The sequence below is a fragment of the Triturus cristatus genome, chromosome 10 (assembly GCF_964204655.1).
Source record: "Triturus cristatus chromosome 10, aTriCri1.1, whole genome shotgun sequence".
Classification (NCBI taxonomy): Eukaryota; Metazoa; Chordata; class Amphibia; order Caudata; family Salamandridae; genus Triturus; species Triturus cristatus.
This window is the reverse complement of record NC_140593.1, coordinates 1,197,977,886-1,197,992,084: the sequence shown is the minus strand read 5'-3', so window position 1 is coordinate 1,197,992,084 and position 14,199 is coordinate 1,197,977,886.

Here is a 14,199-nt window from a genome sequence, read left to right as displayed (position 1 = left end):
ACAGGTACAGGATGTGAATTACTGTTGGATGTGTGGACACAGGATCACATATCAAAGTGAAGGGCAGTTTTATTAAATATTCACATTGTCAGAATTCCACAACTGATGCACGTTAACCTCATGTGACAGTGATCAGAAAATTAAACATGTGGTGAACAATGAAAGTCCAGGGGTGTGTGGCACATCATTGGTTGTGACAACGAGTACTTGCACTCTGGAACAAGGATCTGTGTCTTGGGGTTCAAACTGCACCACACAGCATCCAAAGTACCCTGTGAAGGACAGACAGAAAACACAATAAAAAAACACAGATTCACAGCCAACACCAACAATATACATGCCTAAAACAAAACACCTACTACCCAGACACAACCTAACAATCAGGTAAAGACTGGGGGTACAGACTACCAGTAAAGACACATCACAGCAAGCATACTGACAAGTAGCATACAGCCACACTCAATCAGCACCAGTGCACCACCAACATAGGTCATGCCGACACAATACTTTGACAACACATACCTGTATACTGACATTCATGAGAAGAAGTTCTGGATCAGCTGGCTCCGAACATCACCATCACCCTCATCATCACTGGCATCATGCCCCAGACCAGGATCCTCCACGGCTGGCGGAGGTTGGTCATCGTCATCCTGGACGAGAGGTAACCACTTCCGCACTGCCAGGTTGTGTAGCATGCAGCACACAATGATGATCCTGCAAACCTAGCAGGTGCATATGGGAGGGCCCCTCCTGTCCAGGCAGCGGAATCTGCTTTTCAGGAGGCCAAATGTCCGCTCAATCACTCTCCTGGTCCGACCATGTGCCTCATTGTAGCGCATCTCCGCTGGTGTCACAGGGTTCCAGAGAGGTGTCAGCAACCACGGCATGTTGGGGTATTCGGCGTCACCTACAGGGAGACAATTGCACATTAGTTGAGCGTGAAAATAGGGTGCAAATCAACTTTAGCAAACACACACAATGTTAAGCAGTCAGTACACGCCGACAAGCCAGGAACACTGGTACTGCATCTGTGCCATCATTGTTGGGATGCGACTACTCCGCATTATGTAGGCGTCGTGCCCTGAGCCCGGGAACCTTGCACACACATGGAAAATGGTCATGTCTGCCAAACAAATCACAAGAGCATTTATAGAGTGGAAATGCTTTCTGTTCCGGTACGTCTGCTCATGTGCCTGCGTTGGTACCAAAGCCACATGTGTCCCATCGATGGAGCCAATGACATGTGGTATCCTGCCCAGGGCATAGAAGTCCCCCTTGATGTCAGCTAGTTGTTGTACTTTGGGGAAATGGATGTACTGGTCGAGGAAATGCAACATTGCCTCCAACACATCCCGAATCACACGGCTGAACATAGTCTGTGACATCCCACCAGCAGTAGCACCATTGTGCTGGAAAGTACCTGTGGCAAAAAAGTGTAGGGCTGCCATCACCTTCACCTTGGGGGTCAGCGTTGTAGGGTATGTCCGCCCAGGTTGCAGATGTGGAGCCAACTGCTCTGCCAATTCTTCGATCAGTGGCCTGGTGAAGCGGTACCGTCGCATGCAGTCACGTTCAACAATGGTTTCCAGGTCTGGGAACGGTCTGTGGACATTTGGTCTCCTGCAGTACATAGGAGAGCAAAGACAGTTTGTCATTCCCCCTATCTATGTGCCAGTGTACATGACAAATAGCACATGATACCACATTACACAACACAAGAACATGATGTGTGTGCTGTTGGGTGTGGACACACATATCAGATACATGCCCATCATCTGACATCTCAGCTCTACAGGGCCAGACAACAAGGTCCCTGTTGTGCTGTCAGCAATCAATGGGCCCCGTCACAGTACATCAGTACGAGTGTCACATACCAGACACACACCCCAGTGACTAGTGAGGACAGATGCCTACCCCACATCACAGGTTCCTGACAGACACACACAGTGACCTTGTGTTGCAACATGGACACCCTCCTGATGTGGCGTACCATGTGCACAACTCAACGCACACATGACACAGACATGGAGTGCCCCCTGATTTCATGCCAGCTCACACATGGATGTCTGTGACACACAGACGCAACATCAACTTACATTGACAATAGACTGGGATGTTGTGAACATTTGACATTGAGCACATGAAATCTGAGTCATCTAAGGCATAGAAATGCACACATACAGTGGATGAACCTCACATATGTGGCACTCTGACACCCTGTGAGGCACCTACAATTCCACTGAAGAGTCAGGGTGTATGTCACATGAAATACACAATGTACACAGGGAACTGTATACATGCCTCATGCACTGAAATGTACTGTTGTCAAACACAGTGGTTATGTGTCCAGCCAACAATTGGATATGTCCCCATGACAACCTGCCCTGCCTGGGAGGGGGTGCCACTAACTGAAACATACTAATTCACATGTTTACCAACATACACACACAGGTAATGCAGCCTGACATGCACTTTGAGTTACTGTGTCACAGACTGTATTGGTGTTGTGCCCATGGGTCAATGGCAAGCTATGGTGTGTTGCACCCTTAAACAGTTACTTCTATGGTGACTGACGCAGGTGACCTAGGGAAGGAGACGCATGCACGCCTTGCACACACGCCTTGCTCGCACGCACGCCTTGCACCATGTCACCAATGGGGACTGACGCAGGTGGACCGAGCCGCACGCACGCCTTGCACGCATGCCTTGCACCATGTCACCAATCGGGACTGACGCAGGTGGACTGAGCCGCACGCACGCCTTGCACAATGTCACCAATGTGGACTGACGCGGGTGGACTGAGCCGCACGCACGCCTTGCACGCCTTGCACGATGTCTTCAATAGGAACAGACGTGGATTTGAGTTTTGTACGAATCGATTTCTTGAAAATCCGTTGGCTGCCTGCAACAATGTTTCCGACTCGTCATTGCAATGCTTTTGAATATTTTAAACGATGCGGAAGGCGTGTACGAAACATGCAATGCGATGGATTGGCCAGATTCATAGGATGCAAACGTGTCGGACCTATCACTTTTGACACATGGGACTGAATCTGCCTCTGCAGCACAGATATAAGTCTGTCTGTTCACCTGTCTCTGCATCCTCTGGCTCCAAGAATGGCACGCACTGTGGAGAGGGCCGCAGCATTCACAGAGGATGAGAACAAGGCCATGCTGGACAACCTCCTTCCACAGTACTATATGGATACAATGGTTCTGTCGGGGAATTACAATTGCTTTGGAATGTTCACAATATAAATACATTACATGTAACAAGTATCCATGATTTAGGAAAAGAAAAAAATAAATGACAACACCCAAGCAATACTTTTCAATTGATATTTTTTTTAAAGAGAATAATGAATAAGCTAGGCTACAACCATACAGTTGAAAGGAATGTGAAGAAGAAGTGACATGTAAAGGTGAATACAAATGATACACTTAATACACTTAATATAACAAAAACGATTAGGCAGATGTAATTTTTTGAGGATTGAGTCCAAATGTTTGATCACATACGCATCGTGTTCATGTATGAATTGATTTTTGAACTGAGACGTTGTGTAGACTCTTAGTGTACGTCGACGTTTCGACCCTATGTTAGGCGCAAAATTTAATAAGCGTCACGGCGGGTCTTCCTCGGGACGAAGGGGTAGATATGTAGCCTATGGGGTAGAAAGGAACTTCTTTAAGGGTGTGTACTTGTGAGAACAGGTAATTGAATATGTGTTCTATAAGGAAATAATGCTTACCCTGCGCAAAAGTCAATCACTGTGCATGAGTTAGGCTTCTAATTACAGCAGAGGTCGGTATGAATTGACCTAAGGGATAATGATATCAATTGTGTGATAGTTTCAGAAACTGGCCTTAAAATGAAAGCCAAGGTTAACAAACAATATGCGTGCGCTAGACTATTTAAGTCAAATAAAGGTTGATGTAATATCAACGGTGAAATAGCTTCAAAAGACTTGTAATTGAGATGAAGCTCAGACAACTACATCGGACTTTATTCGAGTAGAAATATCATGCAGTGTATTTGAAGGCTCCGTGTGTGGATACATTTTGTTTTAAACGTGCCTCAAAAGAATTTCAAAGGGATTTAGAGTGCTCCCCGGACAAGTAATTCTGGTGTTAAAAGGTCGAGTAATCTATTTCAAAACTACGTGCATAAACAATGGTTAATTACACATACCTCCAGAGGGACATGAGTCGTGAAAGTCTGGGAAAGTTGCCAGGTGATTTAATCCTTTAGTGCCAGTCGGGTAATTTTACTGTAACACAAAGGATGGGGTTTTTTAAGAAAAGGTGTCTGTTTAAATAATTTAGGGAGGTTCAAGGCTAGAGGCTTAGCACTTACCATGATCTGGTGAATGGACATCTCTCCAGCTCTCAGTCCGAAGCAGTACTGAGGCGGGAGAAGTAAAACTGTTTATATGCGCCGGTAAACCTGCCTGTGATGTGCACGTTCACCCATGACGATGCAAAAGGAGTGTCACTGGCTACACCTGTGTGAATGCAAGGGATGTGATGTAAAGAGAACGGCGCGTGAAAACCTGAGCCAAGGGATGTGCTGAAAATCATATGTGCTGAAAATCACAGGTATAACACAAATTGATTACGCACAATGAACTTCAGCAAGAAAATCATGTTTTAGTGCTGGGTAGACACAGAAGAACTGAATTACAGCCGATAATTTAGTTTAAACAATTATAAACTCCTCGCTGGGCTGAAACAAACGAGGTGACATTTCTCTTTGGCATCAAATTTCAGCAAGTAAATGAATCATGTTTTAGTGCTGAATTAACACAGAGGAATTAAATTACAGCTAATTATCTAAACAATTATAAATTCCAGCTAATTATCTAAACAATTATAAATTCCTCGCTAGGCTGAAACGAACGAGATAACATTTCTGTTTGGCATCCAAGAATGTGACATATTTTTATATATCAAAACGAGGAAATTAAACAAACTGACAAGCATTCTTATTCAAACACAGTCACAAGATGTAATATGTAGTCATGGAACAAGCGTTTTCCAGGGTATGTTTGAACAGAAAAATCCTATATGACATGTTTTTAATTTGTATGTTAAAAAAAAAGGGGGAGGAATTTTTACACTGATGTAATAAAGTTAATTTATCAAGAGGACAACAAGTCAAAAAAACATTCCTATTCAAACATAGTACGTTAGATTTATAAGCAAACTAATGCACATTGAGTTATATAGAACGTTTGGACAAAAACATTAAATCCTATGTAAGAAAAAGGTTCTACAGTTTTGTCATTTGCTTATATGTCTCCTCCTGTTCGTTTAACCCATTTTTAACTGAGTCTAGCAGATGAATCCATCGGCATTCTTTGAAGTTGAGTATTTGCAGTATGCTCCCACCCCTGGGATGAAGTGTGGCCTTTTCAATTACCCACCATTGTAGGTCGTCAGCAGTGTGGTTATTTGTGGTGAAGTGGTCAACCAGTGGTGCTCCTTGTACGTTACATCTGATTCTACTCTGATGTTGTAGAATCCTAGTCTTTTGGGTTGTCTGACCAACGTAGATTTTTTCACAGGGGCATTTGATGGCATAAATCACATTGTGACTATTACAGTTACTGTGATGACGTAAGTGATATGTTTTATCCAGGTGTTGAAAAGTCATACCTGTTGATGTAGTTTCACAGGCCTTGCACGTGCTGCATTTGAAATGTCCAATTAGTGGTGGTAAATTAAATTGTTGTCTCAGGTCTTGTGGTTTCTTGGTTTCGAGGAAAGAGCTTACTACATGGTCTTTGATGTTTTTGGCTCGTTTAAAAGCAAACATGGGCTTCTCCTGTATCCCAATTTCAGTGCTTATTAAATTCCAATATTTAAGTCGGATCTTCTTTATTTCATGGCTGCGTGTGTTGAAGGTGGTCACACATACCAGTTTCTGAATATCTCCTGTGTGTGGTGGTATTTCCAGAAGAGTTTCTCTGTGTCGGTACCATGCTCTTTTTCGTGAGCGATTTAACAGTCCCTTAGGGTAGCCACGGTCCCTAAGCTTTTTTATGAGGATGTCTGTTTCTTTGTAGAAGTCACTTCTTTTGGAGCAATTCCGCCGTAGTCTAAGAAATTGGCCATATGGTAAATTGTCCCTGAGACTTCTTGGATGATGTGAATCATATTTCAGGGTGGTGTTTCGTGCAGTGGGTTTGGTGTAGAGTGTGGTGAATAGTCTTCCGTCCTCATTTTGTATTGTTAAATCCAAGAAGTCGATGGTTTGATTATTATTGGACATGGTGAACTGTATGTCAGTGGTGCGTTCATTGAGCCATGTTTTGAATTCTAGTAGGCTTTGTTCATTCCCTGTCCATACCATAAGCACGTCATCGATATAAAGCTTCCAGATTGAAATGTTATTTAGGTAGGAATTGGTTGAATCGTACAAATAAGTGTCCTCATATTCATCCATGTATAGATCGGCCAAGCTAGGAGCGAATCCGGCTCCCATGGCCACGCCTTTACATTGCATGTAGTAGGTGTTTTGGAAAATGAAATAGTTCTTTTTCATTGCGATTTCAAGTAGATCTACCAAGAACGCAGTTGGGATCCAGACAGGTAATGGACGTTTGTCCAGCGTCCTCTTTATAACCTGAATGGCATGTTCTTGGGGGAAACTGGTGTACAGTGAAGACACATCAAGTGTAGCTAGAAATTGATTTTCTTTATCATAGGGCTGATTTTCCATTATTTGTATTGTATGCATGGTATCCCGGAGGAAGGAGCGAGTTTCTGTTACAAATGGTTGGAGAAAACTGTCCAAGAACTGATTGAGGGGCTCGAGGATCGATCCACAACCTGATACAATGGGTCTGCCAGGTGGATTGTGTAGATCCTTGTGAATTTTTGGCAGAGTGTATATGGTCGGTATTCTAGTGTCCATTTTGTTCAGAAAATTATACTGGTCTTGGGACAGAAAGCCTTCTGTCAATCCTCGTTGGGTGAGTGTTTTGATGAGTGCACTAATTTCCATGGTGGGGTTTTTTGTTATTCTTTGGTAGCTTTCAGTGCAGCTCAATTGTTTGTTGATTTCTGTAATATAGGCTTCGGAGGCACGTTTACCGGCGCATATAAACAGTTTTCCTTCTCTCGCCTCAGTACTGCTTCGGACTGGGAGCTGGAGAGATGTCCATTCACCAGATCATGGTAAGTGCTAAGCCTCTAGCCTTGACCCTCCCTAATTTATTTAAACAGACACCTTTTTGTTACAGTAAAATTACCCGACTGGCACTAAAGGATTAAATCACCTGGCAACTTTCCCAGACTTTCACAACTCATGTCCCTCTGGAGGTATGTGTAATTAACCATTGTTTATGCACGTAGTTTTGAAATAGATTACTCGACCTTTTAACACCAGAATTACTTGTCCGGGGAGCACTCTGAATCCCTTTGAAATTCTTTTGAGGCACGTTTAAAACAAAATGTATCCACACACGGAGCCTTCAAATACACTGCATGATATTTCTACTCGAATAAAGTCCGATGTAGTTGTCTGAGCTTCATCTCAATTACAAGTCTTTTGAAGCTATTTCACCGTTGATATTACATCAACCCTTATTGGACTTAAATAGTCTAGCGCACGCATATTGTTTGTTAACCTTGGCTTTCATTTTAAGGCCAGTTTCTGAAACTATCATACTCTTGATATCATTATCCCTTAGGTCAATTCATACCGACCTCTGCTGTAATTAGAAGCCAAACTCACGTGCAGTGATTGACTTTTGCGCAGGGTAAGCATTATTTCCTTATAGAACACATATTCAATTACCTGTTCTCACAAGTACACACCCTTAAAGAAGTTCCTTTCTACCCCTTAGGCTACATATCTACCCCTTCGTCCCGAGGAAGACCCGCCGTGACGCTTATTAAATTTTGCGCCTAACATAGAGTCGAAACGTCGACGTACACTAAGAATCTATACAACGTCTCAGTTCAAAAATCAATTCATACATGAACACGATGCGTATGTGATCAAACATTTGGACTCAATCATCAAAAAATTACATCTGCCTAATCGTTTTTGTTATATTAAGTGTATTAAGTGTATCGTTTGTATTCACCTTTACATTTCACTTCTTCTTCACATTCCTTTCAATTGTATGGTTGTAGCCTAGCTTATTCATTATTCTATTTAAAAAAAATATCAATTGAAAAGTATTGCTTGGGTGTTGCCATTTATTTTTTTCTTTTCCTAAATCATGGATACTTGTTACATGTAATGTATTTATATTGTGAACATTCCAAAGCAATTGTAATTCCCCGACAGAACCATTGTATCCATATAATACATATACCCAGGTTCTGAGGGACACAGGGTTACCCCATTATTTTTTATAAATCCTTCCACAGTACAGCAAGCTGTATGGGACACCAGGGGAGCAGGTGAGTGTACACTCTACATCCCTTATTCATTGTGTATGTTTTCTGACTGGCACCAATGAAATTGTGTTCAACGGTGTCTAGCATGCTCATTGAGTAGTTCATACCCCCATGGTGTGTAGGTCCCTGGAGTGGACAGGTACTGTGCATGAAAAGTGCATTTGCACACGGTTGTAATACTCAGGCAATGTTTTCGTGGTGAAAAATCAGGACAACTGTCAGTCAACATATCTGCACTACCTGTGTCCATCATATTCCCTTGCGAGAAAGACATGTATATCCAAATCTGTGATGCACAAACATGTGGCTTGTGTGGTAAAGAACTTGTTCTACCATTGTCATCCTCACAGGTTGATGCCCACCAGAAGCAGGAGATCTGGCTGACCATTGCCCGGGCTGTTCGTGCTGTGGGGGGGCCACAGACGCCGCATCCGCAACTGCCAGAAGAGGTGGCAGGACCTTCGTGGCTGGACCCGGAGGATTGCCAGAGTCCAGCTAAAGCTGTCGCCTCCTCGCAGAAGGGGCAGACGACGGACACTCACCCCCCACATGCTCAGGATTCTGGCGGTGGCCTTCCCAGACCTGGATGGGCAGTTAAAGGCCAGGCAGCAGCAAGGAGGGGGTAAGTGCATGCATCCTCTGTGTCCAATGTATCACCTGCTCTTTGCACGCCCACATCTTGGTTACACTTCCACAGATCTACTGTCTGCTTGTACAGGAGTCATATGGCAAAACTACGTCATGTCCCATCCTCATCTGATACACAGGTTTGCCCCTTTCAGGCTGTGACTTGTGTAACTTGGGTTGTGTGTCCCTGCTGTTGTACAAACTTAACGTTGTGAACAGCATCTGCGACCGGTGTATTGTTTTGTCTTCATGAGTGAGGCACATGATTTCCATGTGTCTGCCCATTGACTGAAAAAAAGACATGTACTCTGTGTGGGCAATTGATATGTGTTCCAATTGATGTTTTGGTACACCATATGTGCCAGGGATATTTGACACACAGCCATGTAGCAGCAACGAGAATTAATGGGCTTCAGGAAAATGTTGTCGTGTACCCGCTGGTTTCTTCTCCTCAGGATGACGCTGATGCTTATAGGGGTCCACCTCCCATCTGCCCCTAGTCCGGAGAATGTATAACACACTCGGACGGAGGAGGCAGGTGAGCGAGGGAAGGGAGGATAGGGTCGGCTGGGAGGGAGATCTGAAATGAGACAAACACACTATAAGCGATAGTCTACTCTATTCGTCTCCCCTGGTTCCCTTATGTGGGTGGCTCGCTTACCTGATGTCTCCTCCCGCCTTGTTGTTGGGAAGTTCGAAGGGAAGCAACTCCTTCTCTGAGGCAAAGGAAGAGAGGTGGGGACCAGGCAGGGCGGAACGCACCGCTTAGTCGGTATGACCCCCAACAGGGTGGTTGCGCCTCTCGTACGAGGCGGTCCGGTAAGGGTATCTTTGGTGGCGCTGCTACTGCAAGGCTCCTTTAAGTCTTGTGAGCCGAGGAGCGCGATACCCCGAAATCGCGGCGGCCCGGAAATCCTTGGGCAGAGCGGGAACGCTACCACTCAATGCTTCCTGGTGGAGCCCGGAGCAGAGGAGCGTAACCCCACTAGACGTAGCCCGGTAATCCGTGGGCTGGTGTAGACACAAGGCGCTACTACTCACGACTCTCGGGGGAGCCGGGAGCCGGGGAGCGCGGTCTCAGGAGGAGCCTCACGGATAGCCGAGGGAGGGAAGGATCTCGCTGTGCCTCAACTCTCTGCTCGCGGAGGAGCCGGGAGGGGAGGAGCGCGACAGCAAAGCAGGAACAGTCTTTTGGATTCCACGGGACTCAGGACGGGTGAGGCTTCCGGGAAAGCCGAGGCGGAGAGTCTCTGGTCTTCAGGGTTCGTAGAGGTTTCGCCGAGTTGTACGTCTGTTACAAATGGTTGGAGAAAACTGTCCAAGAACTGATTGAGGGGCTCGAGGATCGATCCACAACCTGATACAATGGGTCTGCCAGGTGGATTGTGTAGATCCTTGTGAATTTTTGGCAGAGTGTATATGGTCGGTATTCTAGGGTCCATTTTGTTCAGAAAATTATACTGGTCTTGGGACAGAAAGCCTTCTGTCAATCCTCGTTGGGTGAGTGTTTTGATGAGTGCACTAATTTCCATGGTGGGGTTTTTTGTTATTCTTTGGTAGCTTTCAGTGCAGCTCAATTGTTTGTTGATTTCTGTAATATAGGCTTCGGAGGCACGTTTACCGGCGCATATAAACAGTTTTCCTTCTCTCGCCTCAGTACTGCTTCGGACTGGGAGCTGGATAGATGTCCATTCACCAGATCATGGTAAGTGCTAAGCCTCTAGCCTTGACCCTCCTTAATTTATTTAAACAGACACCTTTTTGTTACAGTAAAATTACCCGACTGGCACTAAAGGATTAAATCACCTGGCAACTTTCCCAGACTTTCACAACTCATGTCCCTCTGGAGGTATGTGTAATTAACCATTGTTTATGCACGTAGTTTTGAAATAGATTACTCGACCTTTTAACACCAGAATTACTTGTCCGGGGAGCACTCTGAATCCCTTTGAAATTCTTTTGAGGCACGTTTAAAACAAAATGTATCCACACACGGAGCCTTCAAATACACTGCATGATATTTCTACTCGAATAAAGTCCGATGTAGTTGTCTGAGCTTCATCTCAATTACAAGTCTTTTGAAGCTATTTCACCGTTGATATTACATCCACCCTTATTGGACTTAAATAGTCTAGCGCACGCATATTGTTTGTTAACCTTGGCTTTCATTTTAAGGCCAGTTTCTGAAACTATCATACTCTTGATATCATTATCCCTTAGGTCAATTCATACCGACCTCTGCTGTAATTAGAAGCCAAACTCACGTGCAGTGATTGACTTTTGCGCAGGGTAAACATTATTTCCTTACAGAACACATATTCAATTACCTGTTCTCACAAGTACACACCCTTAAAGAAGTTCCTTTCTACCCCTTAGGCTACATATCTACCCCTTCGTCCCGAGGAAGACCCGCCGTGACGCTTATTAAATTTTGCGCCTAACATAGAGTCGAAACGTCGACGTACACTAAGAATCTATACAACGTCTCAGTTCAAAAATCAATTCATACATGAACACGATGCGTATGTGATCAAACATTTGGACTCAATCATCAAAAAATTACATCTGCCTAATCGTTTTTGTTATATTAAGTGTATTAAGTGTATCGTTTGTATTCACCTTTACATTTCACTTCTTCTTCACATTCCTTTCAATTGTATGGATGTAGCCTAGCTTATTCATTATTCTATTTAAAAAAAATATAAATTGAAAAGTATTGCTTGGGTGTTGCCATTTATTTTTTTCTTTTCCTAAATCATGGATACTTGTTACATGTAATGTATTTATATTGTGAACATTCCAAAGCAATTGTAATTCCCCGACAGAACCATTGTATCCATATAATACATATACCCAGGTTCTGAGGGACACAGGGTTACCCCATTATTTTTTATAAATCCTTCCACAGTACAGCAAGCTGTATGGGACACCAGGGGAGCAGGTGAGTGTACACTCCACATCCCTTATTCATTGTGTATGTTTTCTGACTGGCACCAATGAAATTGTGTTCAACGGTGTCTAGCATGCTCATTGAGTAGTTCATACCCCCATGGTGTGTAGGTCCCTGGAGTGGACAGGTACTGTGCATGAAAAGTGCATTTTCACACGGTTGTAATACTCAGGCAATGTTTTCGTGGTGAAAAATCAGGACAACTGTCAGTCAACATATCTGCACTACCTGTGTCCATCATATTCCCTTGCGAGAAAGACATGTATATCCAAATCTGTGATGCACAAACATGTGGCTTGTGTGGTAAAGAACTTGTTCTACCATTGTCATCCTCACAGGTTGATGCCCACCAGAAGCAGGAGATCTGGCTGACCATTGCCCGGGCTGTTCATGCTGTGGGGGGCCACAGACGCCGCATCCGCAACTGCCAGAAGAGGTGGCAGGACCTTCGTGGCTGGACCCGGAGGATTGCCAGAGTCCAGCTGAAGCTGTCGCCTCCTCGCAGAAGGGGCAGACGACGGACACTCACCCCCCACATGCTCAGGATTCTGGCAGTGGCCTTCCCAGACCTGGATGGGCAGTTAAAGGCCAGGCAGCAGCAAGGAGGGGGTAAGTGCATGCATCCTCTGTGTCCAATGTATCACCTGCTCTTTGCACGCCCACATCTTGGTTACACTTCCACAGATCTCCTGTCTGCTTGTACAGGAGTCATGTGGCAAAACTACGTCATGTCCCATCCTCATCTGATACACAGGTTTGCCCCTTTCAGGCTGTGACTTGTGTAACTTGGGTTGTGTGTCCCTGCTGTTGTACAAACTTAACGTTGTGAACAGCATCTGCGACCGGTGCATTGTTTTGTCTTCATGAGTGAGGCACATGATTTCCATGTGTCTGCCCATTGACTGAAAAAAAGACATGTACTCTGTGTGGGCAATTGATATGTGTTCCAATTGATGTTTTGGTACACCATATGTGCCAGGGATATTTGACACACAGCCATGTAGCAGCAACGAGAATTAATGGGCTTCAGGAAAATGTTGTCGTGTACCCGCTGGTTTCTTCTCCTCAGGATGACGCTGATGCTTATAGGGGTCCACCTCCCATCTGACCCTAGTCCAGAGAATGTATAACACACTCGGACGGAGGAGGCAGGTGAGCGAGGGAAGGGAGGATAGGGTCGGCTGGGAGGGAGATCTGAAATGAGACAAACACACTATAAGCGATAGTCTACTCTATTCGTCTCCCCTGGTTCCCTTATGTGGGTGGCTCGCTTACCTGACGTCTCCTCCCGCCTTGTTGTTGGGAAGTTCGAAGGGAAGCAACTCCTTCTCTGAGGCAAAGGAAGAGAGGTGGGGACCAGGCAGGGCGGAACGCACCGCTTAGTCGGTATGACCCCCAACAGGGTGGTTGCGCCTCTCGTACGAGGCGGTCCGGTAAGGGTATCTTTGGTGGCGCTGCTACTGCAAGGCTCCTTTAAGTCTTGTGAGCCGAGGAGCGCGATACCCCGAAATCGCGGCGGCCCGGAAATCCTTGGGCAGAGCGGGAACGCTACCACTCAATGCTTCCTGGTGGAGCCCGGAGCAGAGGAGCGTAACCCCACTAGACGTAGCCCGGTAATCCGTGGGCTGGTGTAGACACAAGGCGCTACTACTCACGACTCTCGGGGGAGCCGGGAGCCGGTGAGCGCGGTCTCAGGAGGAGCCTCACGGATAGCCGAGGGAGGGAAGGATCTCGCTGTGCCTCAACTCTCTGCTCGCGGAGAAGCCGGGAGGGGAGGAGCGCGACAGCAAAGCAGGAACAGTCTTTTGGATTCCACGGGACTCAGGACGGGTGAGGCTTCCGGGAAAGCCGAGGCGGAGAGTCTCTGGTCTTCAGGGTTCGTAGAGGTTTCGCCGAGTTGTACGTCTTCGCGTACCGATGATCACTGGATACATCCGGGAATATTCGGCGCCCGCTTGCGGGTGAGTCGAGCTTATATGCGTATCGGCCATGTGACCGATTACTTGAAACGGGAACTTCCGGAGGGTTTCTGGGATACGTAGTTCATGTTCGAGCTGGGTTGTTCCGTTTCGTTTTGTACCGGGGTTTGAAGGGCGAGGCACTCAGCGCCTTTACTGAGTGCGATCATGACAAATGTACATCATGTGTTTCACACATGCATGGACACATGCCTGGTGTCCAGGGTAATCCCATGTTGCACATGT